The 27607-nt window shown below is 42.7% G+C and overlaps 1 long non-coding RNA gene across 1 annotated transcript in view; it reads left to right on the top strand.

The window, feature by feature from the left end:
- The window catches only part of LOC126983842 (uncharacterized), a 100126-nt gene extending 90631 nt beyond the window's left edge, over window positions 1-9495 (top strand). The window contains exon 4 of the long non-coding RNA XR_007736263.1: window positions 9231-9495. This is a non-coding gene — a long non-coding RNA (uncharacterized LOC126983842). The remainder of the gene's footprint in view (window positions 1-9230) is intronic.
- The last annotated feature ends 18112 nt before the right edge of the window (window positions 9496-27607 follow it).

The raw sequence follows: 27607 nt of genomic DNA, 5'->3' as shown, positions 1-27607 counted from the left end.
AATAAATAAGGTGCGAAATATGAACCGTAAAGACGAAAAAATAGCCGCCGTAGACATGAATGGATACAAAAACTTAACACGCAGAACGAAACAGAGAGAGGAAAACTGGGAGAAAATAAAAAGAAAAAGGAAAAATCACCCCAATAGCCACACCAGGGTCAAAGCTAAGCCCAAATCAATGAGGGAAAGACGGAGAAAGAAAAATATAATCGATACCATCACCTTAGTCGGATAATGAGATGAAAGAGCAGGCGACTAGAAAGATCCGATGACTCAAGATTGCCGGGCCTGTGATCCTGAATCCTCTATAGTGGGTTCAAGTGCCGAGGCCTTTGTGACAGCTAGGCCTTAGAGAACGTGGAGGCTAAAGAGTCTATGGAGGGGGGGAGTAAAGAGGGTGTTGGGGGAAGCTGAAGTGGGGTGTAGGGAGCGTATTGAGTGGGATACTTGGGTGTAGGGTGACGCGGGGGAGTGAGAGTCGAGGGTGTGTGGGTGAGAGGAGATGAGGGTGAAGAAAGGAGGCTGGTGAGGGTGAGAAGTGAGGGTGAGGCGAGGAAAATGAGGTCTGGAGAGCCGCTTTGGAAGGGATTGTGACGCGTGAGTTACTGAACGGTATAGTAGTTGTTACTGTAATTGTTTTTGGTATTAGTTGTTGTAGTGGTGGTGGTGGTAGTAGTAGTAGTAGTAGTAGTGGTGGTAGTAGTCTTATTCCAGGTTACTTTGTTATTTTTCTTCATCTTGTTCTTCCGGTTTCTCAAATGATGTTGCTTTCTCTTTTTCTTCTTTCGTCTTTCTTCATTAATACTTGTTCTTGCTATTAAAACATTATTATTATTATTATTATTATTATGACTATTATTATTATTGTTATTATTATTATTATTATTATTATTATTATTATTATTATTATTATTATTATTATTATTATTATTATTATCATTACGCTTACTTTCCCCTTTCCATCACTTCCCGTAATATACACAACTGGCCGGTAAGAATGTCGAGGGCTCGAGGTGCAGCGCAAGGAGATGAACGGATGCTGCGAGGGTGACAAAGGAGGCGGAGAGGGTGAGATGAAAGGTGACGTTTATTAATCAGATTATTTCTAAAACAACCTCAGAATTCATCCTTCATTCTAAGCACACCTCCACCAGTCACTCGCTCCTCTCACTCCGCTGCAGACATTACTGAGGACATAGAGACGCATAAAATTGCAAAACTATTTAACCGTCCCCTCAATACGTTATATCAACCAAATATTAAGTGATTTTCTGCTCGGGCTTGAAGGGCAGACTGAAATATATTTATGAACTCAATTACGTCAGATCCTCTCAAGAGCGTTTCTCTCAATAAAAATAACTAATAAAGAGCTGGGGCAAATGCTTAGAGTAAACCGTTCCTCTATACCTCGCTAATTGACTTTCTTTTCCCTAATTCACACCCAAATTAACACTGAGCAGGTTGTTAACATTCAGAAGCTGCCAAGAACTCGGTAATGAATGCACTGGGTATTCTTCCGCGCGTAAGGAAAAGTCTCCCTCTCCTATAATTAGTGCTTGTGTGTGAACGAGATGGTCTCTGGGAGCTTAAAATAGTGGTGTTTGCGAATGTAATGTGTGTGTGTGTGTGTGTGTGTGTGTGTTCCAGAGAGAGAAAGATAAAGAGAGAGATAAACACACATCCTGTTAAACGTAAGCTGGCGCATACATTAATTTTTCAAACCTTGCAGGCAGACCAAAGCCAGAGGAAGGTTGCCGGCGGGTAGTGGGCGTGTGTGGGTATAGGAAGGGCTCGGCGGGGGTGTTAGGATGGCGGGGAGGTCAGAGGGTCGTGGGTATTAGGGGGGTGGGGATGTTATGGGGTCGGGGGTGTTGAGGGGGCAAGGGTGTGGCGTCTTGCACCTCCAAATACGACAGCACGAGACAGCGGGAGGCGTTATCCCATCCTCGTAGAGAGTCTTCCTGCCCCCCCTCGCCCCCCACCCACCCCCCACACACACACACACACACACACACACACACACACACACACACACACACACACACACAGCAGGAGGGGGAGGACAAGTGGCACGGGTGTCAAGTGGCGTGGTGACTAAGTGGTCTGAGTGTAGCAAATGACGGCGGTGTTACGTAATTGGTGTACTAATGGACCCTAATGACAAGTGACGTTGAGTGGTGATAAAGTAGTTAGCAGTACAAGGAAGATGGTCTAGCGAAATTATTAAGATGGTAAGGAAGGAAGAAGGAAAAAAGGAATGAAATAGGAAGACTACTCGTAACTTACTAACTAATAGGGAGCATATCCCCGGCCCCGGGGGGGGTGTCCCTTCACTCACTCCCCGCCCATGCTCCCGGAGGTCCTCCACGAGCAAGCTCCCTCGCAGCAGCCCTATCTTCCCAAGTCCTTAACGGCAGAATCGGCTGACTTGCCACTGACCTGAGTGGTCTCCTCCACTCAGGGTTGTTTCGTACAGAAACAACCCTGTGAGCAGGATTGTCGTCCGGGAGGCGCGCCACGTGCCCATATAGCCGGAGTTGGCATTCACGGACTAAGCTGGTAACAGGCCTCGATTCAGATTCACGGAATAGTCGCTAGTTCCAGCGATATATCTTGATCCAGCGAAGACACTTGGAAGAGTAATACGATAAAAATAAAGGATCAAATATTATAACAACTAGGTTACTGAATATATCAAATGACGCCATTACTAAACCACGTCTCTCTCTCTCTCTCTCTCTCTCTCTCTCTCTCTCTCTCTCTCTCTCTCTCTCTCTCTCTCTCTCTCTCTCTCTCTCTCTCTCTCTCTCTCTCTCTCTCTCTCTCTCTCTCTCTCTCTCTCTCTCTCTCTCTCTCTCTCTCTCTCTCTCTCTCTCTCTCTCTCTCTCTCTCTCTCTCTCTCTCTCTCTCTCTCTCTCTCTCTTTTCCCATCCCACCCACACCCATTATGCTCTCTAGTCCTTCCCCTCCATCCCACCCCAACGCTCCTTCCCTCTTGCTTGTTCATTAGGGCGGTCAAATTATCACCCTTTTTACCATGCCCACAACGAGGCCGTAAATAAGGTCGCATTACACCCTTGATTTTCTACTCGTTCTCGGCGGCTATTTTCTCCCGAACGTAACCGGAGCAGCGGCACGTAAAGAAGATCACGCGCTCGACCCGTTCTTTCAGTGCATCAGGACAGTTAAGCCTCTTGTAAAATGGCCGTAATTACTTTCTCTCTAAGGCGATTTCCTCCGTAATACCGTAGCGCGAGCGGCAGCACGTGAAGTAGATTATGCACCAGTATTTCAAAGCTTTTTATTTTAGGATGCGACTGTGAGGCTCCAATGTTTATGCTACCAGGCGGATGGTTATGCTGTTGTCATTTGCTTCCTGTTCAGCTGTTCATAAAAGATTTGTGCTTGTATGTTCATTTTTAGTTGATTTGCATTTCTAATAGTCGTCTTTCAATGTCTTTAAGCTGGCTATCAAATCCTATTAATTGTTCTGTAAAACGATCATATCCTCAATTAACACTAACTCAGAAAGAAGGATATGAGTCAGACCATGTGGTATTATCGTACTTTCATCACATCATAAAACAGATGCCTTTAGTAATATGTCTTTAATATAACTAAATAACAACTTTCATTAGCAACATCAGTAACATTTAGCTCTGTAACAAACCTCATTAAGAACATTGAAAACTAAAAGACCTCCAAGCTTACAGTAATGGTTTCTGGACTATAAGAGAAGAAAGCTGAGGGGAATAAAACTAAGAAACCTCCAAGATAACACTAATGGTTTCTGGACTATAAGAGAAGAAAACTGAGGAGAAGAAAACTGAGAGACCTCCAAGATAACACTAATGGTTTCTGGACTATAAGAGAAGAAAACTGAGGAGAAGAAAACTAAGAGACCTCCAAGCTAACAATAATGCTATCCAGACTATAAACAGAATAAAACTAAAGCCCCAAAGAAGAGGTAGCTTAGAGATTTACCCGCGACGCCCAGCACAGCACAGCACACATACACGCGAGAATTGAGGAGCGAGGCGTGTTGCTGCATCCAGATAAACAGAGATTACGGGGCAGGCCAACTTAACACCCCGCAAACACACCAGCATGGACGAAAGCCGCGTTAAAGTAGACCTCGGAGCACACAAACACGCCTCCGCTGCGCCCTAAGTTGAAAAGAAAGGAGGCAATTCCACCCACGCCCATCCCATACAAGGGGAAAGGTAGACTTGAAGGGTGAAGGTCTGGGAGAACATTACGTGTGTGGAGGCTTTGAAGACGTGTGTGTGTGTATGTGTGTGTAGTATTAGTAGTTGTTGTAGTAGAAGTAGTAGTAGTAGTAGTAGTAGTAGTAGTAGTAGCGGTAACAGTAATCTTGGTAATGCTTAGAGCCCAGAGAATATCATTGTTTTTAAAGGAATTAATTACCAATGCTAAAAATAAACGAGGGAGGATCTAAAGAAAACAGAAGCAAAGGAGGAGTTTAGGAGTTTAGGAGGAGGAGGAGGAGGAGGAGGAGGAGGAAAGAAGGAAGTTTTGGTGGTTACAAAGGGAGGGAAGGGAAGCCGTACTTAGCAGGTGTTCTCGCTGTTTACTGTACCTGTTAGAGGCTTTTCCTTCCTCCTTCTCCTCCTCCTCCTCCTCTTCACTTTTCAGTCTAACTCGCTTACTAGGAATGAAGACCTCTAGAATAGCGGAGAATACCAAAGCAGGTAACCTCATTATAAGACATCCAGCTTCTTTTATTTACTCGTGTTATGCTCTGTAGTCCTAAGCCCCTAAGCCTTTCCCACTCCTCCTCCTCGTCCTCCTCCTTCTCCTCCTCCTCTTCTTCTTCCTCCTCCTCCTCTTCCCTTCTTGTTCCGCTGAAGTCGACGCTTGACGTTCACAAACCGATTTGCTATTAAAAAAAAAACATTTGAGCTTGTATACATTTCATAGAAGCTCTCCTTTCTCTAACTTTCTTTTCTCTCTCTCTCTCTCTCTCTCTCTCTCTCTCTCTCTCTCTCTCTCTCTCTCTCTCTCTCTCTCTCTCTCTCTCTCTCTCTCTCTCTCTCTCTCTCTCTCTCTCTCTCTCTCTCTCTCTCTCTCTCTCTCTCTCTCTCTCTCTCTCTCTCTCTCTCTCTCTCTCTCTCTCTCTCTCTCTCTCTCTCTCTCTCTCTCTCTCTCTCTCTCTCTCTCTCTCTCTCTGTCTCTCTCTCTCTATCTCTCTCTCTCTCTCACTCTCTCCTCTCTCTCTCTCTCTCTCTCTCTCTCTCTCTCTCTCTCTCTCTCTCTCTCTCTCTCTCTCTCTCTCTCTCTCTCGATCTTTCTCCACCTCTCTGTCTGTCCCTGCATGTGATTGTGCTGCCACCTATCGGCTTATGTCGCTTCTTGTCAAATGCTTTCACCCCGAGGTAAAACAAGAGAAAAGTTGAGTGTCACCTTGGAGTGTTCCGGGAAGATCCATGTTTAGAATCAGGTAAAAGATGCTGCTGTGCGTTCAGATCGATGGATGTTGTGAGAAAGTTTGTATGTGTGTGTGTGTGGGAGGGGGGAGGGGTAGGTGGGTGTGTTTATGGAGTTTTACTGTTTAAATCTCATTGTTTTCTTTTCCAGGTAATGTAGAAAAGGTCACAGGTGTTTCTTCAAAGGAGTAAAAGGAACTTGTATTGTAATTTCTCTTTCTTTTTTTCTTTTCCAGGTAACGTAAGGAAGGTCACAGGTGTTTCTTCAAAGGAGTAAAAGGAACTTGTATTGTAATTTCCCTTTCTTTTTTTTTTCTAGGTAACGTAGAGAAGGTCACAGGTGTTTCTTCAAAAGAGTAAAAGGAACTTGTATTGTAATTTCCCTTTCCTTTTTCTTTTCTAGGTAACGTAGAGAAGCTCACAGGTGTTTCTTCAAAGGAGTAAAAGGAACTTGTATTGTAATTTCCCTTTCTTTTTTTCTTTTCTAGGTAACGTAGAGAAGGTCACAGGTGTTTCTTCAAAGGAGTAAAAGGAACTTGTATTGTAATTTCCCTTTCTTTTTATTTTCTTTCATTCTGTCGGTCTATCTATCTCACTTCTGTATGCCTTTTCGATTCTGTCTATTTATCTCTCTCTTCATTATATTAAATAACGTGTAACTTATCTTATATTAATTTACTCACACTTTATTTATATATCCTTCCTGCTGTAGTTCAGAATAGTCTGCTTTACATTTTCTTTCATATTTCTTTTTTTTTTTTCTTTGTTAGCGCAGGGAGCGAATCTGTTGCCTTCATTTGCTAATTATTCCCTCCTCTCTCCATTTTTTCTCCTTTTCCGTTACATCCTCCCCTTCTCTGCTCTCCATTTTTTCAGTGTCCCCTTTTCCGGATATTAATGGCTGTTGCATTCTCCCTCTGTCTTTTATTTCATATTCTTAACATTTCTTCTTACTTCCTCGTACCTCCTCGCCGTTCTTTCCTCCCCTATATACCTCCGTTCCCCGTTCTTCGTCTTCCACCCTCCTTCCTGCCTTTCTTCTTTTCACTTAAGGGATCAAGACCCATACGCATAACCTTTCAAATCTGTTCAGGCGATTTTGATTAGATTTCCTTTATCGAAAAATATTTAGTGCGCTCGAACGATCCGCAGCGACACTCAACGCTCGCAACTGAAACGCAACGATCAGCACTGGATATAGAACAAACAACAACGACAACAACAACAATCAACAACAATCACAACGCCCATCACAAATTATTTCCTGCGCTATTTACACGTTAGCATCGAGGTGAAAATATTGATACTTTCTTTTTTTTCTTTTTTGGAGCGAAATTTTGAAATGAACTCTGTAAGGATTTCATGACTGAATGCTGGTTTAAGGGTACTGTGATGAATGTTTGATATGTATTTTCTCTCTCTCTCTCTCTCTCTCTCTCTCTCTCTCTCTCTCTCTCTCTCTCTCTCTCTCTCTCTCTCTCTCTCTCTCTCTCTCTCTCTCTCTCTCTCTCTCTCTCTCTCTCTCTCTCTCTCTTCTGTTTCTGCTTTCCGTTCACCATTTTACCTTCCCTTTCACATAACTATCTATATTTTTTCCTCATGTAACATCTTATTTCCCTTCCATTTGCTATTGACTACTCTTTCCCATAACAACTTCCTTTTAACATGTATTCTTCCTTAACTCAACTAATCTTTCCGATAACTGTCTACTCCTTTCAATATGTATCTTCTTATTTCCCTTGCATTTACTATTCCATTCCCTTCCATCATTACCTTCTCCTATTATGCAGTACTTCCTTAATTCCCTTCATTTCCGTATCGTTTCCTTTTGTATGTTCGTGTTAAGGGAATCTCGGGATAGCATGGAACCAAGGAAAGGCAGCAGCGTTTCTCTCTGCGAGTAAAAACAACAAGGAAAACAACTACCGGAGACCACGCCTATTCCTAAGCCATATTCATAATCTTTTCGACTCTAAGCACACACTTTTGACAAGGCTTTCGTATAAGTTGTGGGCATTTCCATGGGTACATTTATGACTCTGGTGGTAGTTTGATCTTACTTCTGTGCCACGAACCTATAAAAATACTTAAATCTTTTCGACTCTTAAGCACACATATTTGACAAGGCTTTCGTATAAGTTGTGGGCATTTCCATGGGTACATTTATGACTCTGGTGGTAGTTTTATCTTACTTCTGTACCACGAACCTATAAAAATACTTTAATCTTTTCGACTCTTAAGCACACATATTTGACAAGGCTTTCGTATAGGTTGTGGGCATTTCCATGGGTACATTTATGACCTTGGTGGTAGTTTGATCTTTCCTCTGTGCCACGAATCTATAAAAATACTCATTAGAACCCGTTTAATCTCCTTTTGGGGCTTTGGAAATAGCTGATGTGAGAGGCGAAAGAGTGAAAATACCGACTTACGTATCGCGAACCCCACAGAAGAGCTACCCAGTAGTATTGTGAATATGAAAACAGAGAGTAAATATTAAATAAATCTGTAAACGTATATGTCAAAGGGAAAAAAAATATGAAATACCAAAAAACAGGCAAAGCAAGTACTGAAGACCTTAGTATCGGCAACCCCGCGGAAGACCGACCCAGTAGCCTTTGTCCGTGGCTTTGTAAAAATGAAAACAGAATAGAATAAAGCCAAAAAGAATCAGTGAACGGGATGTCAAAAGGAAAAATGGACACGCTGAAATATGGAAGTTTTTGCATAACCGAGAGAGAGAGAGAGAGAGAGAGTAATAAAAGAGGTGTCGAGGTGTGAGTGTTGCAGGAGTGTTGCATATCAAGCCCCGGAGGCGGCAGAGGTGACGCGTCGGGTAGTTTGTGACTATATTGATTGCAGGTGTGTGAGAGAGAGAGAGAGAGAGAGAGAGAGAGAAATAAGCAGGCATACAGAGAGTGGGAGGTAGAGAGAAATGAATGATAGGCGTGAAAGATGAAACGTGAATGTAAAAAAAATGATAAATAGAATAGAAAAAACAATAAGACTGAAAACTTACATGAGCTTTAGCAATAAAATTTGTTCTGTTACAAGAAAAATTTCAAAAATCATGTTTTTTTTTAATATTAGGATTAGCATCTTTAACTTTGGAAAAATTGATATAGCGTCTTTAGTTGTGAGACGCTATCTTCAGTTATTTTGGGGATGATCAAGAACATGTTTTTAGTTGTGGTATGATTATGATAACGTCTTTAGTTGTGGAAAGATTAGAACAACGTTTTTGGTGTTGGAGAGACCCTGATGTTCTCTATACCTTAAGGTAACATCTTTATATTTTAATAGATTACGACTGTAATTCCCAAACTGGGGACAATAGCCCTCCAGGGAGGCCTCTTTGCAATATGTAGGGGCAATAATTTGAGTCAGTGTACAGGTCATGAAAACAGATTGTTGTGGGAGAAATAACCAGCGAGTGGAGCAGCTCACAGGTTTATTACAGGGTCGTGCATTGAGGGCGCATAATTTTGTTCAAAACATTTTTGCTTTCATAATTCTCTCAACCTGAATCAATATTGGTTTATTACTGATTCTATGTTTTTTTAATAACAAAATGCATGACTGTTGAGGACAATCAGTTGTAATTCATTTGATTTAACTGTAAAGTTCCTCTTCAGCATCGTCAATGAATGTTGTTTCATAGTCACTCTGTCAACTCCACTATTTGTTGCTTTTCGTATACCCTGTGGGAGTATATAAGTGCTGCCAAAAAATGAATTAACACATTTTTTAACATTTTTAGCAGGATCTTTTTTTGCATTGCAGGTACCATACTATCAACAGGTGATGGCCGCTAACAAGAGACGCAACTGTGTGGACGGTTACCTTGATTTCGGAGTTACAAGGCTTACCGAGGTGCAGTTAACCCTCAGTGTGTGATATCTTGCAAAATACTCACCGCTGAGTCCCAGGCCCAATAAACTTAAATCACACCAGGAATCCAAGCACCTAAACATGTTGGCAAAGACCGTCCATTCTTTGGTCGGCGTCACTCAAATCTGAAGAGGCGGTCGTGATTCCAGTGGCTCCATTCAACAAAATACAAGTAAGTGTTGTATCAGATCTTTTGTGTGATGTTATACAAAAATTCAAGTGCCTATTTTATTTATTGTTTACTCTCGGGATGTGTATTACTTGTTTGTTTCCCTGGTTAGTGTATCAGACCGAGAAAAGAGAAATAAAACAACAAAATATATGTATATGAATATTTTAATACTTTGGTGTAGGGGACACTGACAAGGGTGCTACATGAAAAAGGGGTAATGGCCGTCAGGAGTTTTGGGAACAGTGTTTTATCGGCGCGTCTGCCTCCCATTTGTTTCCTGCATTACAGTATTTTTTGCACCGTCCTTCACCACTATTTCACGGCGGCCCTAAGGAAAATTAACGAGGGCCAGTTATGATATTTATTTCCATTAGAGAAAACGAGCGCCACTGGGGGTGTAGTGGAGCAACTAATATAAAAAAAAATGCTGTCATATATCTCAGTTTCGACATATTTATCATTGCACCTCGTTTTCCTTCCCCCCCCCCATCCCCCTCCCCTTCTCCCCCTCTGATTGTCTCCCCTTTTACCGCAATCCCTCTTCCTCTCCCTCCCTCTTCGTCCCCTGTCCTTAGTGTTAACCCATTCCTCTTGTTTTCCCCTTTTTCTCGTTTCCTCTTTATTTCATGCATCCCTCTCCCCTTTCCTTTTCTTTCCCCCTCTTTCCCCCAATACTGTTACCCATTTTTCCAACGTCATTCTTTTCCTCTTCCCTTGATTTACCTTTCTTTTCACATATTTTTCTCCTTTCTTTCGTTTCCCTCTGTTTTCCCTCTCCTTCCTCTTTTTCCCCTCATCTAAACCATATATTTTCCTCCTTTCCCTTTCCTCTTCCCTTACTTCTCCGATCCCTCTTCTTTTTCTTTCCTCCTCTTCCCTTACATCCCTATTCTTCTCTCCCTCCTTTCCTTACCTCCATTTTCCTTCCTCTTAGCTTCATTTCCCTTTCCTCTTTCCTCCATACCTCCTCCTCCTCCTCCTCCTCCTCCTCCTCTCCTTCTGACCACAACTTCCGCTTATTCCGTCCACTCAGCAGATTCATCTCTCCTCAGCATCTCTCTGACGAGGAGATGCCCCGAGACTTGCTGAGGCGGCGTCCATCTTGCTGTCCTCCCTCCCTTTCTCTCCCTCTTTCCTCATCCTTATCCTCTTTCTCCTCCTCTTCCTCCTCCTTATCCTCCTTCTCCATCTCCTCACTCGTATCTTCATCCCTCAAATCTGCTCAGTCTTTTTTTTTTACCTTTTTCATCGGATTTTATTTTATTTCTTTTTTTTTTCTTGTTATTGAATTCGTTGATGTTTTTTTTTTATTTGCTTCTTTTATGTATGTTTGTGTTTTTTTTGTTTTTCGATTTGTGTTTTTCCTCCAATTCTTGTTTGCATTTTTTTTTTTCGTCGTTTGTCTTCTACTTTTTTGTTATTATCCCCCTCTTTGATTACTGTTGCTGTCCGTGCTTCATTTTTTGTTTATTTGTTTGTTTTAGTTTTCTTTCTTTTTCTGCTTCGATTGTTTTTTAATCTTTTGTTTGTTGCTATTAATTTCACTTTTATATCTGTACTTCGCTTCCTAGAACAATGCAGCTCACTCTCTCTCTCTCTCTCTCTCTCTCTCTCTCTCTCTCTCTCTCTCTCTCTCTCTCTCTCTCTCTCTCTCTCTCTCTCTCTCTCTCTCTCTCTCTCTCTCTCTCTCTCTCTCTCTCTCTCTCTCTCTCTCCTCCTCCTCTTCATTACCTTCTCTCCCTTATCCTCTCACCTTCCCTCCATTCTCTCCCTTCCTCCTCTTCACCCATGCCTTCCTTTCTTCTCCCTCCCCTTTTCCTCTCTTTCCCTCCCTTCGTTTTCTTTACCCTACTCCTCGACCCTCTTCTCTCTCCCTCTCTCGGCTCTTTGCTCGCGACTAATTCGGCATCGTAAAAAGTCATGTGGCGATGTATTAATGTAAATCACTGTAAAATTTGAGGGTTAGATTCACTAGGCTTGAAAAACTCCCCGCCTGGCTGCCTCCAATTGCAAGAGAGAGAGAGAGAGAGAGAGAGAGAGAGAGGAGGGGGGGGGAGGGGGGTAGGAGAGTCTTAAGCGGCCCTTCTTTGCTGCTCTCTATGCCTTTACTTCCCATTTTTCTTCCTCTTTTCCGCTGCATCATTTCCGTTTCGCTCAAAGTAAGCAATTTTTCTTTTTTCGTTTTTTTTTTTTTTTTCGTTTTCTCTTCCTTGTTTTTCATCTCCATACGACGAGCATTCTTCTTCAATTTACTCCGCCTCCTCCGTCTCCTCTTCTTCTTCCTCCTCCTCCTCCTCCTCCTCCTCCTCCTCTTCCTCTCACGTTTTCTCCCTCATTCTTTTACCCTCCTTGCTTCCTCCTTCCTCGAGGGAGAAAACAAAGGAATCTCAACTCTCCCTCTCTCCTTCTCCCTCCCTCCCTTTCTTCCTCTCTCCCTCCCTCCCTCCCTCCCTCCCTTCCTCCTTTCCTCCATAGAAACAAAAAAAGGAGCGTATTATGTTTTCTCCGTCGGTGGCTTGGTAATGATTTAATTAAGAGAGAGAGAGAGAGAGAGAGAGAGAGAGAGAGAGAGTGACGTAATAACAGGACACATTGTTAATACGTCCAAATTATAATTACTCTTTTTGTTCCTTCTCTCTTTTTCCGCTTTTTTTTCATCCTTCATTTATTCTTGTGTCCCTTCTCTCTCTCTCTCTCTCTCTCTCTCTCTCTCTCTCTCTCTCTCTCTCTCTCTCTCTCTCTCTCTCTCTCTCTCTCTCTCTCTCTCTCTCTCTCTCTCTCTCTCTCTCTCGCATTCACACACACACACACACACACACACACACACACACACACACACACACACACTCAACCTGCATGCAAATTTTCATCCAGCCTTTTCCCTTGACTAGCGCGGCGCCACATTCATACATATTCAGTCCTCTATCAACAAGGCAGCCCTGTAATGCCTGCGGCCCGGTCGACATAGATATACTGTGTCACGTTAATATAGAGCTGCTAAAGTGAAGGCTTGGCAGCGGAGGGAACTGTTGTTTATGAGGCGGGGAAGGCAGGAGGGCGGGAGAGAGGAGGAGGAGAAATAGGAAAATGAAGGAAAACTGTAACTAGAAGAAGGAAAAAAAGATAGGAGAAAGAGGAAGAGGAGGAAGAGGTAGACTAGTGCCAACGGAGAAATAGGAGGATGGAGGAAAACTAGAACTTCAGGAAGAGGAAAAGAAGGACAGGAGAAGAAGGAGGAGGAGGATTAAGAATAGTGAAAACGTGGGGAAATGGAAGAAATGGAGGAAAGCTGGAACTGGAGAAAGAAGGAGAAAAGGAAAGGAGGAGGATTAAGAACGGGAAGTAGAAGTTAAATGGAGGAACGTTGGGAGAGAAGTAAAGAAGGAGGAAGGAGAGAAAGAGAGACGAGTGCAAGTGTGGAGAAACAAGAGAGAGAGAAACGGAGGAAAGCCAAGACTTGAGGGGGGAGGTAGAGAAAAGAATAAGAGAAAAAGGGAAAACGAGGTCCCACCATTTGGGTATTTGGAGGTGAAGAGAAAATGGAGGAAAGACGTAATGAGAGTAGAAAAGAGGAGGGAAGGAGGGAGGGAGGGGAGGGGAGCAGAAGTCTGGCGTGGTGTTTGCGAGGAGGGAGGAGGAGGAAAAACGAGGGTAGGCGAAACGGCGGAGATGGAGGAGGAAGAGGGAGGTAGAGGAGAACTTGACGGCCTGTTTAGAGAGGAAGGCTATACAGGAGGCGTAAAGGCGTACTGAAAGGGGGAGGAGGGAGCAGAGGAGATGAAATAAGAGAGGAAGGAGGAGTAGAGGAGGTAGAAAACGTAGGTAGAGGAAGATGGTGTAGATGAGTGGTCGGAGGAAGGGGAGGAAGAGGGGAGAGGGAGGGAAACCAGACGTCTGTAAAAGGTAAAGAGGAGTGGAGGGAGTGGGAGGGACGGAAAAAGCGTAGGTGGAGGAAGATGGGGTAGATGAGTGGTGGGAGGAAGGGGAGAGAAGCCAGACGCCCCTAAAAGGTAGAGAGAAAAGGTAAACAAAGGTAGAACAGGCCGTCAGAGGAGGTTCGTGGCCTTCCGCAACCCGTCACGAGACTTGGCAGGAGTCGATTCGCTTTTGTCCTCCTCTGAGCGACCCGACAAGACGAGGAGGAAGGAAAACATGACGGAAAAGGAACATGGAAGGAGGAGGAATACCAAGGATCAAACGAGAAAGTGAAGAAATATAGAGGAATCTGCAAGGTTAAGGCGAACGAACAGGAGAAACATGATGAAAATACACGAATATGATGAGAAAGAAAACTGGAAGGGAAAGGTAGAGCATGGAAGGAGGAACAGCTGGGATCAAACAAGAGAAAAGAAGAGTTATAAAAGACAGATTAAAAAATTGCATCACCCATAAAAAAATAATTGACGAAACGAAAAACTGTATTACTAAAGGTTAAGGAATAAAACGAAGGAAAAGAAAATGAAACACACAAAGAGATAGACCAAATGTTACGCTAAACCCAAAGAAGATTTTCACATTTAGCAGTAAAAAAAAAAAAATGCAAAATTATAGTACCAGAAAGGAGGCATAAAGGAAATAGAAGTAAAGTATAGGTAAAAGTTAAAGGTAGAAATTAATTACAGAAAAAAGCCTAGTTAAAGAAAGAATATATTACCTGAGCACTAATAACTAACGCCTGCCGTTCGCCGCGCCAGGTAAGAGGATCGGAGCACCTGAATCTTAATTAGTGACCCATGTAATACCGACCAGGTGGAGACGTAATCGAAACCTGCTGTTAATTAGAAGAACAAACTGGTCAATACCTCTCTCTCTCTCTCTCTCTCTCTCTCTCTCTCTCTCTCTCTCTCTCTCTCTCTCTCTCTCTCTCTCTCTCTCTCTCTCTCTCTCTCTCTCTCTCTCTCTCTCTCTCTCTCTCTCTCTCTCTCTCTCTCTCTCTCTCTCTCTCTCTCTCAACGTGACTCGATGCTCCACATTGATTCGCTCTCTCTCGACCTTTTATGAAATTTTCTCTTATATACCAGAGAGAGAGAGAGAAGAAAAAAGAAAATGTGCATAACTAATTGAATCAAGAAAGATGCACAGAGGCAGACAGACAGAAAGAAAGAGAGACAGACAGACAGAGAGACAGACACGAAAAGAAACAAACCGATTGGCAAACAAAGATGTGAATATATATATAAAAAAAAAAAATGAATGAAAGATAAATTATTTGAATCAAGAAGAATGTAACAGAGCCAGCCAGACAGACACAGACAGACAGACAGACAGGCAAAGACACAAAACAGACAGACGGAAGCAGGAGAGACAAGCACACTGACGAGTTCCATGACTGACGAACAATGGGCTAATCACATTGACGTAGTAGTGTGTCCACCGAAACTGTTTGGTTGAAAATATAACTCTATCGTCTGCCATTGTGGGATTTTATTTACACTGACGGACAAACTGACCGACTGACAAAACTAACGAGTACTAAGATCGGGGGCAGACAGACAGGGGGACCGAGACAGACGTAGAGAGAAAAGAGACAATTTAAAGAGAAAGGATAAATGTTTCTCTTGCAATTTATAGCTCTGGGCCGCCACAAGGTGAGTCGTCAGCAGCATTGCGGGAGAAAATTATAAGTTGCAATAGTTTTCATGTCCCTTATTGCTGCCATTTGTGTTCCTTTCGCTTGTTCGCTCCTGCATTTTGTCATTTTATATTCCCTCTCTCTAATTCTCTCTCTCTCTCTCTCTCTCTCTCTCTCTCTCTCTCTCTCTCTCTCTCTCTCTCGCTCTCGCTCTCGGTCTCGGTCTCGCTCTTTCTCTCTCGGCATTCTCTCCCTCTCTTCCCTCCACTTAAATATTAATAGAAATGTTTGCCTCTTTACGTTCTCATTCGTATAGTTTTTGTTCTCGTTATTTCCTTTTCCAACTTTTAATATTTTTTGACAGCTTCCTCCGCCTTCTCCTCCTCCTCCTCCTCCTCCTCCTCCTCCTCCTCCTCCTCCTCCTTAATAGCATACAAATGTAGGTGTAAGTTTTCTGAGACATCAAAGAAGGCAGACAGCTTTGGAATATCTCATTTTATAAAAGAATTCATTAGACCTTCGCCTTCTCTTCCTCCCCCTCTTCCTCCTTCTCCCCCTCCCCCTCCCACTGCTCTTTCTCCCCCTCCTCTTCTTCCTCTTCCTCATCCCCCTCCTCCTTCTCTGGATGTTTTTTCTCTTGTGTCAGGAAAGGCTTTGAGAGATAAACAATAATATTTCACTCAGACCTCCACTAATGAGAAAGAAGAGGCGTATTTTCGTCCACTGGTAAAGAAAGGGATGACAAAGTGATAGACTGATAGACTGGTGGATGGATAGAGAGAGAGAGAGAGAGAGAGAGAGAGAGAGAGAGAGAGAGAGATTGTCCCTCCCTACTTCATTCTTTCTCCCGTTTCCCTCTGTTTCTACCATGCCTCCTTTCTTCCTTTCATCTCTCTCTCTCTCTCTCTCTCTCTCTCTCTCTCTCTCTCTCTCTCTCTCTCTCTCTCTCTCTCTCTCTCTCTCTCTCTCTCTCTCTCTCTCTCTCTCTCTCTCTCTCTCTCTCTCTCGCCTCTCTCCCCCCCTCCTCCCCTTCCACCATCTCTCTCACCAAATTGACACTCCGTTGAACTTACCTCATAGTTTCGAGTCGAGTTTCGTGTGGAAGCCCTGTGGGAGGATGGACTCGCTGCTCCACTTTGATGTATGTAAGTGGCTGGGTGGAGGGGCGAGGAAACCTGACCTAACCCACCCATCCACTTATCCATCCATCTACCCATCAGCACATCTACCCACCCAGACTCACCTCTCATTCGTCTCATCTTAAGCACAGCCACCATCATCGTTATCTACTTTTGCCTGACTTTTAAACATCGCATTAGTCTTCATCGACAACAATGTGGCTGATTTGTCTTTCTTGACCCGTTTTTCAAGGCGTGATTAGTGATCTGAAAATTGGTCAACGCTTCTCTACCTTGACAAGTGTACAGTCATGCACTTCAGGTACAAAAATAGTGGCCATACACATAACATCCATGGGAATCGATCTTGGAGTCACTGTCAGCAGCAACCACAAAACACCGTAAGTCTGTCTGTATAAAAGCTAATACTATGTTCATGTTCACAGCGGAAAACTTAAAATATAAGACGCCAGAAATAATCTTGTCTTTGTATAACTCGTTGATAAGACCATAACTTGATAACGCAGTACAGTTCTGCTTCCATAATAACAAAGAATATCGAATGATTCAAGAGAGTACAGTGACGCGTTGCGAACGGTATGGCATCGCTGAGAGTACAGCCGTATGAGGAATTACTCAAGTGATAACCTCGTTGCTCGGAAAAAAAAGCTATTAAGGGATTTGATTCGTATCTTAAAATACCTGAATAATTAAAATAACTTCTATTACTAAGATTTTTGAGCTCCAAGCAAATCCAAAAGCTTGAAATAACTACCTACTGATTGGAGTGAGTTTTTGACTAGACGATTAAATCACTAAAGCAGGCAGGCTTCTTGTAAGTCAACAGTCTTTTTGTTGCCTGCTCTTCCATGATTCTCTTGTTTCTTCTCATTCACTTTCACCTCATCTTCCTGCTCATGATCATTCTTTCTCTTCACCCTTCCTCCTCCTCCTCCTCCTCCTCCTCCTCCTCCTGAAACAACCAAAACAGCCTCACCCTCCGTTATCTCCTCCATTATCATAAATTTGTGAAACATTGATGGGTAACTTACTTCAGTTTACCCTTTTCCTCCCTCCTTCCCTCCTCCTCCCTCCCTCCCTTACTCATCTCACCTATCTCATTATCTCCCTTCCCTTCCTCTTCTTTGTGCCTTCCTCTCTTTCCCTCCCTCCTCTCCCTCCCCGTCCCGTTAAATAATAAAAAAAGGAAAACTTAAACTCGTTACATATTTAATAGAAAACTCGATTAACGGGGTAACTTTAGCCTTACAATGTCCCGCGTCCAAACATAGTGGCCCATTGTGTATCGCTCTTTACGATTTATTGCCTCTGTATGGCGCCCGCTATTCCACTACGCTGCTGCCTTATTACAACAACAACACCTACTACTACTACTACTACTACTACTACTATTGATTCACTTTTACTACTGCTTCTACAACTACTAGTAGGTTACTCTTATTTTCCACTCCTAACGATGTATCTAATCCCAAATCAAACTTGAAAGAATTATATAAAAGGTAAAAAGAAGAAAGAACACGAAAATAAAACAGTAACCCGTATTTTCATGTATTTGTTTTAGACACGTTGGGATACACAGACGAATTCTTAAGTTCTTTACCCTAAGCAGTCATAATCAACCGTTTTCACTGTTTTTTATGTCTTTTTTTCAACCCATAATTTACGACTACTGTTACGACCCATCGAGCCAACAACCCTTAAGTAATAGAGCGGCGTGGACGACCCGGCCAGCTGCGGTGCTTGTGCGGGGAGCCAACTTGTACTTGAGAGTGCCATCAAAGAAAACGGGATATCGACGTCTATATATTTCTCTCTCTCTCTCTCTCTCTCTCTCTCTCTCTCTCTCTCAACAAAAGTATACAAAAAGGGGCATAGGGTTACACTAGCTTAAGGAGCCCTCTTCCATATGGGCATCTATTCCAAAGCTACCCCATCTCTCTCTCTCTCTCTCTCTCTCTCTCTCTCTCTCTCTCTCTCTCTCTCTCTCTCTAATGAATAGTTTCGCTGGAGGATCAAAAACAAGTAAGAGGATTGCATTCTTCATTAGCGGGCCGATTGGCAGGTAAATTATATATATATCACGGTTACGTTTCTCTGATTCCTCGTGGCATTTAAAGAATTAATGAATAGAGTATACGTTTGAAACCTTCATTAGTGTAAGTCTTTTTTTTTCTCTCTCTTGTAAATGGCATTGTAGTAAGTGCAGATACGATTTCAGGTCGCGGAAAAAGTTAATTACTGGAACGGTTAAACGAAAGTAAAGCGGTTCCAATTCCCTTTCTTTGCAATCGTGACATGAGGCGCTCACGGGCAACTGCAATGAAGTAGTGAATGAAAGTCTTATAAAAAAATGAAAGGGACATTCTTTACGCATTTACGCTGTTCATTATGTGTTAAGCAATGTAAAAAATGAGTATGAACACACTAAAAGGTTTTCTCCGTCTTACGCTGGTGAATTTCGATAAAGAGGAACGTTTAATTTTCGTTTTTAATCTGATATCGAAGTAAAATATTAATTCCCGCGAGCGCTCTTTCCCCTGCTTGTTTGTCTTCCTGGAAAACAAATCCTCCTAACAGTGCACGCAAATCCCTTATATTTACAAGCCCGTCAAGAAACCATGACGAACAAGGGAATGCGTTTAAGGTGTTGAAAATATTATGTGCTTTGTTTCACTCTCTCTCGCTCTCTCTCTCTCTCTCTCTCTCTCTCTCTCTCTCTCTCTCTCTCTCTCTCTCTCTCTCTCTCTCTCTCTCTCTCTCTCTCTCTCTCTCTCTCTCTCATTCTTTCTTTTCCATTTTTTTTTTTCATTTTTCACTACTATCATTTTTCTTCCGTTTTTAGTCATTGTCGCCGTGGATTTTTTTTTTTTTTTTTTTTTTTTTTTTTTTTTTGGTAAGTTGTTTTATTGACATTAATATCATTGTTAGCTTTTGGTAGTTTCATAACAGTAACAATTATTATCATTATCATTATTATTATTATTGTTGTTAATAGGAGTAGTAGTAGTGGTAGTTTATTATTGCTATTATTTTTACTTATCATCATCATCATTATCATTTTCATTAGTAGTAGTAATAGTAGTAACAGTGGTAGTAAAAGCAGCGGTAGATAAGTTAAATATTTTTTTTTTTATATATATATTTAATGTTTTGTTTTATATCATAATGTACTGTCTTATATGCATGTTATCTGGTATTATATTGTTTATAGTGCTAAATATTTTTGTGTCTGGCTTTTCTCTGTGAGGGTTGGAGGGTGGGAAATGCTTAAAGGGGTGCAGGGGGATGGGTTTAGGATGGGAAATGCTTAAGGGGGGTTAGGGGGGGGAGGATGGAGGGGGGGAAGTGCTTGAGGGGGGGCGGGGGAGGGAGGATGGAGGGGGGAAAATGCTTAAGGGGGGGCGAGGGGGGAGGAGGGAGAAGGGGAAATGCTTAAGGGGGGGCGAGGGGGGAGGAGGGAAATGCTTGAGGGGATGCGGAGGGGGGAGGATGGAGGGCTTTGTTGTCCCCACGTCGCCACGCCACGCCGCATACTTGTCAGAGAGACGCTTCTCCACAGGTCAGGCAAGGTCAGTCAAGGCCATCGAGAGTGCCTTGGGTCAGTCCGCGGGTCGTGTGTCATCGCGGGGGGAGTCATGCGGCCCCTCGTGTTACCTGGGATTAAAAGAGCACGTCCGGAGGGGTGGTGTGTGTGTGTGTGTGTGTGTGTGTGTGTGTGTGTGTGTGTGTGTGTGTGTGTGTTTTCTGGTGCTTTGCATATCGTTGACCGAGAGAGAGAGAGAGAGATTGGTGTGAGTATTCGCACTAGATTGGAAGCTTTGATGTCAGTTTCTCTCTCTCTCTCTCTCTCTCTCTCTCTCTCTCTCTCTCTCTCTCTCTCTCGTGAATACCGATCCACCTCTGCATATAACATTTAGTCTTACTTGTTTGCAGTGAATAACCTTGTTAGCGAGATCACTATTTCTCTTGACGATTGTGTGTGTGTGTGTGCGCGCCCTTTGCAGTCGTGAAATATAGATATACACACTCGAGTCCTCATATGTTGCCGCTGAAGAGTCACATAGCACTACACATCTTTACTACATAATACCTGGCATCCCTACTACATCCTCTTTTATTAATGGACGGCCTGTAATCGGATTCCTCAATAAGTTTCGTTTCCTTTGTCTGTTCCATGTCTTTGTTTGAATATTCTCTTGTCCACACGCAACTTCATTTACTATGCTTAGAGTTTGTGTTTCCTACTACATTTAAGCTTGTTTCTATACGTTTCAGGTTGGGTTTTTTTTATGTATTGTCATCCACAGCGAGCTTGTTTTCTATTTTCCTTGTTTTACCCTCGGACTACGTCACTTTTTTCTACATATGTTTGTTTGTTTTTTACATTATTCAAGCGTGCATTGCGTCACCCTTTGAACAGGACGTTTTATAAAAGTTCTCATGATGTCAAGAGTCTGACCTGTAATAGAAACAGCGACCAGTGCATTAGTTCCCACGCGTACCTGTCCTCCATTCTGTTCAGCTTGTGTTGGGGAATCTTCTCTTTGTACTGATTATGCAAAATGAACAAGAGCAGTAGCAGAATATAGAAAAAAAATACATGACAAATAAAAATTACGTGACCAATTTGGAAATATTAAAGCGGGTGAACGTGAAAGGCTTAGGCATCATCGGCCTCGGACAGCGTTGCCTCGGCGTGTGTCATCGGCGTCACCGTTAAAAGTTCACGCCAGTACAAAGGCGAGGCAGATGCAGCGGCCGCGTCAGTTGTCCATGCCCGTGCTTCCCACCCCGCCCCGCTCCACATGCCAAACAACCAAAAAAAAAGATTGAAAAATAAGGTTCAGAATTTCAGCGATCTACTTCACAATGCACTACTATTCACTTATACTACTTCAGCACCCCACTTCAGCATCATTTTAGGACATTCTTAAATCTAGCTTATCGTCTGTCTGTATTTTCTGCCTCTACTCGTAACTGAGGAAGGCCAGTCGTCGGCACTCCCAGCACCAGCCATCACCAGTAAGCATATGAATATTACATCGCAGTACATTATAAACATCAAACACAAACATACTATTCCAGGCACTCTGTCGTCCATCGCACCGAGTATAATGTATTAGTCCTGTTTGTTTTACCAGCATTATGTAATGTTTATTTTAGAGCGTGTGAGTGAGTGTGTGTGGGAGGGGGGAGGGGACTGACCGTGTGTGTGTGTGTGTGTGTGTGTGTGTGTGTGTGTGTGTGTGTGTGATAACTCTATTCTTCATGATTGTCTATTTATCTTTCGCGCTGAAGGGAGGGAGGGAAGGAAGGAAGGATACACGGGCGGTCATTAATATTAGCTTCTGAAGGTGGCGCGAGACCCTCCTGCAGCGTGATTGGCGTCCTGGCCACGCCCTCTATTCTGTGTTCCCTCCGTCCCTCCCTTTGTACCCTCCCTCCCTCCCTTCCTTCCTTCCTTCCTGCCTGCCTTCTCCTCGTGGTCCTCCCCCCCTCTTCCCACTCCACACGGCCCCGTAACCCAGTCATGCCCTCAGATATATGTGGTTTAGTCACGCCCTAGATAATAAATGATCTCTGCCTCCGTAATTTCTTCATATGGTTAGTGTTTGGACCGCCCATGCACGCTTTTGCTCACCGGTCGAGGAGGTCATGCATATGTGTTCCGCTGTTACGTTTGGCCTTTGGAGCACGTTAAGGGAAGGTCATGCGTGTGTTTTGACGTTATGTTCTTTTTTGCATTGCGTTTTGTTCTGATGTTAAACCGTGGAAAGAAAGTTCATGCACGTGTTTCCCGGCCTAAGATGTGTGATGAAATGATGAAGTACTGCAATGTATTTTTTTACCAGGGATTTTATTACGTTAAGGGGAGGTCATGGGTGTGTTTCGATGCTATGTTCTGTTATCCATTGCGTTTTGTTCTGATGTTAAACCGTGGAAAGAAAGTTCATGTATGTGTTTCCCGGCCTACAATGTGTGAAGAAATGATGAAGTACTGCAATGTATTTTTTTATCAGGGATTTTATTACGTTAAGGGGAGGTCATGGGTGTGTTTAGATGTTGTTATTTTTTCCATTGCGTCTTGTTCTGATTTTAAACCATGGAAAGAAAGTTCGTGCATTTGTTTCCCGGCCTAAAATGTCTGATGAAATGATGAACTACTGCAATGTATTTTTTTATCAGGGATTTTATTACTTTTCAACGTAATATTCTGTATGACTTGATATATATGATCCTCTTATCCCCTGTTCTCTCTCTTTTGTTTCCCCTTCAATTCTCTGTTTTCCTTCCTCTTGTGTTATATATATATGCCTATTTCCATCCCACCTTTTTTTCGTTTTCCATTTTTTCCGCTTCTTCATTTTCTCATTTCATCCCTCTGTCTCATTTTCCTTCTTTTTTACCTCGCTCTTTCCTCATCTTCCTTTCCTCCTCTCTTTCTCACTTTCCTTCACTCTCTCCCTTCCTCTTTCTTCTCCCATTCCTCCTCCTTTCCTCTCCTCCTTACTTTCCTTCATTCCCTCTCTCGCTCTTTCCTCTCCTCCTTTTCCTTCTTCTCTTTCCTTCATTCCCTCTCTCGCGCTTTCCTCTCCTCCCTTTTCTCTTCTTCTACTCACGTACCTTCACTCCCTCGGTCTTTCCTCTCTTTCCTCCTCTCCTGCTTGCTTTCCTTCACTCCCTCCCTCTCTCTCTTCTCTCCTTCCTTTCCTCCTCCATCCTTTTCTCCTTTCCCGCCGTCCGTCCTCTCTCCGTAACTTCCCACGGCATGAAAAACTTAACCAACTCCTAGATTTCATTATGTTGACGCCCCTGAAAGCGACGCCCGAGGGTTTGATCAGATAAAAGACAGGTGTGATGGTGTGTGTGTGTGTGTGTGTGTGTGTGTGTGTGTTGAACTTTGACATGTAGTTATGGTGCAATATGAATGGTTTTTTTTTTTTTTTTTTTTTTTTTTTGTGTGTGCGCGTCAATGACATTTAGCTATGTTCTTTTTATTTTCCATGTTGATATCGCATGTTTTCTTTTCTTGTTTCCTTTATATTACCTTTATTTTTGTATGTTACCACTATAAAGAGCTTCCTAATTGTATGTTTTTTGCCTCCTCACATCCATCTTTGTTTATATTTCCTTTCTTTATATTTTCTTTCTCTTATTTCTTTCTTATTTCTTTCTTATTTCTTTATATTTTCTTTCTCTTATTTCTTTCTTATTTCTTTCTTATTTCTTTATATTTCCTTTCTTTGTTTATATTTCCTTTTTTTGTTTATATTTCCTTGTGAGCCTTGAGAGTCTTTATGAATACGTAATTTGAAACCACGTTAGTAAAGAAAACAGTTATTCGTTTGCCTTCAGAACACACTCTATTTTAATGCTCTTCATGCTCTTCGTTACCTAGAACATCCATTCCTTCATAAGCATTAAAAGCGTTAGTAGAGGACTCGAAAAAGAGGAATACATGCTCATCAAATACTCTTTTTCTTTATTCGGGCAACAAACACGTCCTCCGTCCCTTCCACTTTAACGACGGTGACCTCCTCTGCGGCAGATTCTATTTTGCATTCATTTTTATACTTTGATTTCAATCGCTATGTTTGTGCCTCTTTGGTCATTTAAGAGGCTTGACTTCTATCACTCTCTTAATAAACTGGGACTCTTTTCCTCCCACTATAATTACGGACAGCCTTGCACAGTTCCCTTATGTTTCTCTTGCCTTTCAACGTGAACATTTTGCGCCGATACACACGTAATGCCTTAACCGGAGGGGATGTGGCTGATGTTTCTTGTGTACGCTTTTCACATGTCCGCCGTGACCTAACTGTAACTGTTTTAACCTTTGGGCGGAGTTGGTCGGGCGGCATATTCCTCAAGTCTCTGCGGGTATGTGGTCCCTAAGTGAAGATGCTAACCACGGTCCGCTCTGGAAAATACTCTCATTGTTATTCCCACTCAAAATTACCTGAAATATCTGTTATCAAGTCTTACATACCTATCCTTACCTTACCTATCCTGCCCTGTTCAAGAGTAGGCGGCACATAATAGGGTCGTCTTACAAGACATTTCGCCGCCCAAGAATACATATTTGACAAGGCTTTCGTAGGAGTTGTGGGCATTTCCAGGTGTAGTTTTATGACCCTGGTGGTAGTGACCCTTCTCCTGTACCCGGAGCATGAAGAAACACTCATTAGAACCCGACTGACCCCCTCTTTGACCTTTAGAAATAGCTGATGTGAGAGGCGAAAGTGTCTTATGATACCGCTCATACCCGCATAGACTTCGGAAACATGCGGTCGGGCGCGGGAATACTTGGAAATCGTTGCTGCTGTGCGAGGCTGAAATGTGCTTATCTAGGCTTTCATGTTAAAATCCTGCTCTTATTTTCACGTGAAGCGCACTGTGAAACCCAAACCTTCTATAACAGTGATGAATGCAATATCTGTCAGGGGAGCAAAAAAAAAAATCACTTTGTCCTCATTCCGTAATTTTGATTCTTTTAGTGTTGCTAATTGAACTCGTATGCCATTTGCTCTTTTGCCTCATGGAACAGCAATAAATGTTTTTCTTTTTATTTTCGCTAATTTTCTTTTGTCATAATCCTTAACACATTTTATGAACAAGATTTATATTTTTTTTTTATTGTTTTTTTTTTTACTTTTTCCTGCCGCCACAGTTAACGAGCAACACATTAACAACAACCTGAGCACCGAGAACATTAAGGAAAAAACAACCTGATATGAAGAGACCCGTTATAACAGAACCAGCCTCATTGCTGCCGCCCAAACCATTAACCAACCACCACCACCACCACCACCATAGCCACCACCATAACCACCACTACTACCACCACCACCATCATACTTACCACTACTAACACCACCACAACCACCATTGCCAGTCATCCCTCCACCTCCACTACCAGCACCATCACCACCATAACCAGCAAGGGAACGCACGCTGCAGCAGTCCAGTGATGTTAATTATATGTTTCTAACGTGAAAACAGCCGTCATTTTAAGCTCTCAAACGAGACTTGGAGGCATTACAAGACTTCATGGCTATTAATCGTATGCTACTATTTCTTTTTGCATTTTAGCGTTGGCATTTATGAAAAAAGATTATACTTCGGTGTTCTGTCATTACGATGTAGACTCTGAATGCTGGTGCGTCCTTCAAAAGAGAAAAGCGAATGTGCCAAGTCTCAGAGCCTCCCCGGTGCAGGACGGACGAGTGGGAGGCTCCGGCGTGAGGGAGAGTGACGGCGGGGAAAGAAAATCAGTGACGACGCCATTTAATGAGAAGAGAAGGTTGATAATTATGCTGATAACGATAATGAAGATAATGCGTTAATGGTGATAGTAAGAATAAGTATAAATGTAGTAATAATAATGATAATAATATAAATAATAACTGACAGTAATAATACTCCGCTCCGACTGGCTTCACACACACACACACACACACACACACACTCACACACACACACACACACACACAAACACCACGCCGCGCACACACCTCAGTGGCTGGACACGAACTCTCCCACACGGATCTCTTTTCACTGAACCTTTTTTTTTTTATATCATTGTTGCAGTGACATTGTTTCTCGGTAGGTCGTAAAGGCCGAGCCGCGGGGGGTCATTACTCCATTACTGCTCCACTAATGACTCTTTTAATTACTGGCAGCGTGGCGAAATGTGGACGATTCAACTCCCACACCAATTTTACAGGCAAGCATCGTGGTGGCCCTTCTGTGCCTCCTGCTGGTGGTGATGGTGGTGGTGGTGGTGGATGTAGATATGGTAGTGGTGGTGGTAGTAAACTTTGTGGTGGTGTAAATTGAATGGGTGGTAAACTAGGTGGTGGGGTGGTGGTGATGGTGATGGTTGCAGTTGTGGTGAATGTAGTGGTGGTGGTGGTAGTGGTGTTTTTTTATGGTGATAGTGTTTGTGAATAGTTACGGATGACTGATTAGTGGTGATGGTGGTGGTGAGGGTGGTGGGCATTGTAAGTTTTCCGATAACAATGGATGAATTAGTGGTGGTGATCCTGCTGGTGGTGGTGGTGGTGATCCTGGTGGTGGTGGTGGTGGTGGCCTTTGTGATGATAATGATACTTTTTCCTTTAGTGGTGGTGGTGGTGGTTACTGTACTGCTGGGTGACTGTGGTGGTGCTGGTGGTGGTGGTGGTGGTGGTGGTTACTGTACTGCTGGGTGACTGTGGTGATGGTGGTGGTGGTGGTGGTGGTAGTGGCGGTGTTTATGGTGGTTGTAAGCTTTTTGTCGTTGTTGTTTGTGGTGGTAGTGGTGGATAAATCATTGGTAGCTGTGGAAGATGGTGGATAAAGTGGTGGAGGTGATGGTGGTGGTGGTGGTGGTGGTGGTGATGGTGATGGTAGACCCCGCAACTATTCCTCTGTGTTTTGTTTTTCCTTTTATTTTGTCATTTTTGAGGACGAGTCTTATTCTGTGTTGCTTGTGTATAGAAAAAAAAATATAATGTGTTTAGTGCTTTTTGTCTTAGTTGTTAGCGTTGGTATTGAGGGAAGTGGAAATTGTTCTGTATTGTTGGAGCCGATGAAGACTGAGGAGGAGGAGGAGGAGGAGGAGGAGGAGGAGGAGGAGGAGGAGGAAGAGGAGGAATAGAAACCCGATCTGCAGAAGAGGATCTATTCTTCACCACTTATTATTATTATTATTATTATTATTATTATTATTATTATTATTATTATTATTATTATTATTATTATTATTATTATTGTAGTAGTAGTAGTAGTAGTAGTAGTGTAGTAGTAGTAGTAGTAGCAGTAGCAGTAGCAGTAATTCCTTGCCTATCTACCTGCGTTGCTTGGAGTCTAGGGGTCTACTTCAATCATTTCATTATCTAAGTCCACCCGATGCCTGTCTCCTACAAAATACCTTGATTTGAAAAACTTAGATTGCTTACGTATAACTTATTCGTATGCGTTTCGTTTAGAATTATCAGTAAAATATGCAGGGTTTTTTTTTTTTTCATTATTCTCGGTCACATATTTACATTTTCCTACAAATAATCTGAAAATGATGACTAACTTTTGTTGTTCTCTTTTCTATTACGTTTATTTCTGTTCTGTGAAAAACGTTTTACTTTAAAGATGTTTTCTTCTGATTACACGTTTTCCATTTACTGTATCTATGAAATTAAAATCTCTCTCTCTCTCTCTCTCTCTCTCTCTCTCTCTCTCTCTCTCTCTCTCTCTCTCTCTCTCTCTCTCTCTCTCTCTCTCTCTCTCTCTCTCTCTCTCTCTCTCTCTCTCTCTCTCTCTCTCTCTCTCTCTCTCTCTCTCTCTCTCTCTCTCTCTCTCTCTCTCTCTCTCTCTCTCTCTCCTTCCTTCCTCATTTGCTCTTCTC

The sequence above is a fragment of the Eriocheir sinensis genome, chromosome 55 (assembly GCF_024679095.1).
Source record: "Eriocheir sinensis breed Jianghai 21 chromosome 55, ASM2467909v1, whole genome shotgun sequence".
Lineage (NCBI taxonomy): Eukaryota > Metazoa > Arthropoda > Malacostraca > Decapoda > Varunidae > Eriocheir > Eriocheir sinensis.
The sequence above is the reverse complement of the archived record's forward strand: the minus strand, read 5'-3'. Positions and strand labels throughout refer to the sequence as shown.